The sequence below is a fragment of the Myotis davidii genome, unplaced genomic scaffold (genome assembly GCF_000327345.1).
Source record: "Myotis davidii unplaced genomic scaffold, ASM32734v1 scaffold309, whole genome shotgun sequence".
Lineage (NCBI taxonomy): Eukaryota > Metazoa > Chordata > Mammalia > Chiroptera > Vespertilionidae > Myotis > Myotis davidii.
Window position 1 is genome coordinate 2,567,810 of NW_006383013.1, and position 4,424 is coordinate 2,572,233.

Below are 4,424 nucleotides of genomic sequence, written 5' to 3' on the forward strand. Positions count from 1 at the left end.
CCCCCCGCTGCCGCCCCGTCAACCTTCAGGGCAGTCCAGAGCAGGTGGTCTGTGGGACGTGGGGGATGTGCAAGGCCCTGGCCCTGTCCCAGGACACCCTGGGCGTCCCGAGTCTAGGCTGGCAGTCCTGGTAGGACCCGGGCAGGATGGAGAGAGGCCCAAACCAATGTTTGCTGAGCACAGAAAATCCCGAAGCAGAGAGAAGCAGGATGGGAAACCTGAAGACGGGGAGCTCAGCAGAGGTCACCAGCCTCTGATCGTCCTGGTTCTGGGGTAGTGGCTCCCAGGACACCCCTCCCTGCATTCCAAAGGGCTGGAAGAATGGGTGCCATGGGGTGGAGGTGGCTCCGGCCGCCCTCTGACTAAGCAGGTGTGGTCACTGGGAGGACCCAGCTCTCCCGCGGAACCACCCTGCCCCATACTGCTGTGAGGGGTGACCAAGCACCCCAGCTTGCCCAGGATGTCCCTGGTTTTAGCACTGAAAGTCCGTGTCCCAGGACATCCCTCCGTCCGGGCAAATGGGGACAGCCGGTCCCCCGAGTGGCCACAAAAGTCCGTTGTAGCCCAGGGGGGAGGATGGCTCTGACCGCCCCGTCTGGTGTGACAGGTGGCTGAGGGCAGTTTAGGGGCCCCGGAGATGGAAGATGCCCGTCCCGGCCTTGTGACTGCCTTGTGACGCAGGCATCAGAGCCGCCCCACCTGGGAGACGTTTCTGGGGGATCCACACCCAACCTCCAGTCACCTGGAGAGGCAGGCAGACCCCACCCACCCGTCGCTAGGACTCCAGGAGGCCAGGCGCCCTCTTGCACATATTTGTGGTCTTTCTAAAGCAAACCGGCAAACCGCGGTCACTGGTTCCCTCCATCTCTACACAGACCAGTTTCCCAGGCAGGAGGGCTGGCTGCCGTCCCCGCTCCTGTAGGAGAGGTGAAGGGTTCCCAGGGACTCGGACCAGGGACGTGCTCCCCTCCCTTGTGGCTGTGGGGAACCCGAAGCCACGGCCACTTGATAGTCAGCATTGGATTACACTCCGTCCCTAGCTCTGTGTGGGTCCCCACTGTCACAGACACCTCAGCATCAAGGACCGGGGACCAAGGTCCACGTCTAACTTAACCGTTAGTGGCCGTGCCCTGAGGTCTGAACTGGAGAACTCCCGGTGTGAGAACGTGCCCCTCACTGTCCGAGTGCTGGAGGAGGCGGGGCAGAGGGTGCATCTCCTCCCTGGGCTCCCACCTCTATGGGGTATCACTTTCTGCTCCAGCGTGAGGACCGTGCTGCCAGCCTGGCGGGGCTTGTGTCCCACTGGCACCTGCAGTCCTCTCCTGGGAAAAGCCTCCAAGGGCACCACCACTGGCTTGGAGTGGGCAGTGTTCTGTGCCCGGGGCAGCTCCCTCGAGGCCCCTTCCCAGCAGAGAGGGGTGGTGGCCCTGGGTGTCAGTGAGGTGCCGCTGCTGATGCTTTTAACAGTTAAACTCTTAGGGCAACGGAAGTCTGCTCAGTGGGACGACCCTGCGTGCACCTGATGGAGCCACGGGCCTTCCCAGAACACGTTTGGGGCCAGCTTCTAGGTGGGAAGCCTCGCAGCACTGAGACCTCCCTGGGAAGAGGGTGGCCTTGCCTTAGTGGGGGGTGGTGCGTTGAGGAGAGGTTAGGGACACCTAGCCCCCCAAACAGGACAGAATTCAAGTTTACCCCAAACCTGCTGTTCCTGGAACCCTGTAAAGCGGAAATAGCCCTTCTCGGTTGTATTTTGATGGTTCAGGTCAACATAAACAAGAAATAAAGTGGAAAAATCCAACCATGGAGAAGGTGGTACTGGCTGGGTTTTGTTTGGTCCCTGTGTCCCCACCCTTTCTGAAGCCCCTGGCTGGTCTTGTCACACGTAACCCTGGGTGGTGGCCCCAGGTTATGCATACAGGAAACCAATTCTTTTCCAGGGGGAGGGTCTCAAAGCCAGAGTGGGGGCTGGGCTGGGAGGCCACGGCAAGGCCTCAGAGGAGCTGAGTCTGCACGCAGCCCTGCGCCAGGGCCACTCTCCACTCCCCCTGTGCAGATGGGAGAGGGAGAGGGGGAAGCCTGGGGGAGTGGAGACAAATCTGTGACAAGCAAAGGGGCCCATGCCCAGGGGACAGCACCAAAGAAAAACACTATGTGGAAAGATTATTTTATTTTCTAATAATGCTAATGTGGCTGGAATGGCTTAAGATGTATATATTTTTTAAATGGCATCCCTCATCGCATCAGCACCTGTGGTATTTCCTCTGTATGTATGATCCCCAAGACGCCCCTGTACATGCACCCCCCCTCTAGGATTCTCCAGTCCTGGTCCCGTGTATCTGGAATCTAATAAATAAGGAACGGCCTGTTGGAGATTTCTTCACCTTATCTTTGGGCTGCCGTTCCCTGGACGGCACAGCTCCTGGGTCTCAGGCTGATGCCAGGACAGGCCGTGAGAGGACCAGCTCAGCCTCAATTCTCTGGGCAGTCAAGTGTGTTCAGCAGCAACCTCAGGGCTGCATGTGGAGAAGTCTGATCCAGGTCTACTGCTTTGTAGACTTTCAACGTTAATGGTGAGGCCACCTGATTGCGCTTGCACCCTGGCCCCGTGTTCAAAGCCCCTCACTCAGTGCGGGCCCCTACGAGAGCCACAAGGCCACGTTCAATGCCTAGCCACTCCAAAGAAACAGTCCAGCGAACCACAAAAGAACTAAAGTGATCAAGTCTTTACCCTGAGCATTGTCAACATCACCAGTGGGATGTTCAGTTATTAATGCGCAGCCAAACTTCATCAGAAACCTCTTTCTTCACAACCTCTCTCCCTCGCAGCAGCTGCTCCTGAAAGCCCCTTGGGCATCTCCATATGCCCCCAGCTCTCCCTAACTCAGCCTCCGTGGGCAGCCGGATTCAGCCCTTTGTTATCTAGGTCAGTGGTTGCCAGCTGGTGGTCCGTGAGGTACGAAAGCTTGGCGACCACTGATCTAGGTCAGCTCAGCCTCTTCTCTTCTTTCCATCTTTCCACTCAAGCTAGTTTCAGAAGCTGATCCAGTAAACAAATCTTTCCCTAGTGAAGGGTGTGGGGTGGGGGTAGTGGAGCAAACCTCACCACCTCAGATATTTCATTTTGCCTCTTGCAAATTCACGTTGCCCCCAAAGAACAGCCACCACCTGGATTCCCAGACAGCTGTCCCTTACCTGGCCCGACACTTTGTTGTGCAAAGGACTGTATATAGTTTCACAGACCCAGGACGCACCCTCCCAGGCACCCACTTCTAGCCTCAAAGGCGGGCAGTTGAGTCTTATTTCAGAAAACACCCAGAAAAGCAGATCTTTTCTTCCCAGGAGTGCTCTCGCGCCTCATTCCTCGTTTTCCTGACTGACACCAGTTCCTCTAGACTCTCACTCATCACCTGGCACAAGGCTAGATTTGGGGGCCTGGTGGCGGAGAAGAGAAGACAGCAGTTTACGAGGGCATCTGAAACAGGAGACTCAGCAGCATAGGGGAGTGTGGAAAGGGAACCAGTCTGGCCTTGGGGTGGGAAGGTTGTACTAGGAAACCATCCTGGGGAAGCAGGCAGAGGCTGTGGCCTGGAGGAGGGGAGAGGCCAGGTGAGACTGGGGCCGGCATCTCAGGCAGAGAGAGCTGCTGAGGAATAGAGAGGGAGAGAGAGCGAGGCTGGTGTGCTCTGGGCTTGCTCGAGAAGCTGGAAGAAGACCCTCTGCCTGGCTGGTTGGTGGCGGAGGGGAGGACGAGGAGTCTGGAAAGCAGAGAGGCCAGATGGCACAGGGCTTGGTCAGCCTTGGTGAGGTCATGGTTGCCTATCCTAGGACAAGTGGGAAACCTGGCAGAGCTTTAAGCAAGGGAGGGACAGGGTCAGATCTGCCTCTCCCACTTAGACACAGCAGGTCAAGCTTACAGTCCTCTGTGGATGGGTTACCAAGGTGAGGCATGAGCTTTGGATCCAGCCTGGCCGAGGCTCAGAAACCCCTGCTCTGGCCTCACCAGTGGTGGGGTCAAGGGCCAGACGCCTTCCTCCCCATCTGCACAATGAAGCTGACCACACCCAGGATCTCTCCATGGGCTGCTAGCTACATCCTAGACCTTTTACCCATATTATCCCATTCATTCCTCACAATGTATGTTTGATGCAAATGCTACTGCCTTCATTTTATGGAAGACTAAAGCTCAGAAAGGTTAATCAACTTGCTTAAGGTCACAGAGCCCAGATTTGAGTCCACATCTGTAGGAATTCAATTAAAGTCTCTTATCTGCCATGCCACAGTTCCGACTAGCCAGCTGCAGGGCCAGACACATAGCAGGCACTTAACAATGCCCATTCCTTTCCCCACCCTACTCCCACTGCAAAGAACCACATGGCCTCCCAGGCTCCACCCCAGCCACAGACATCTGCCCTCACCCCTCCCGG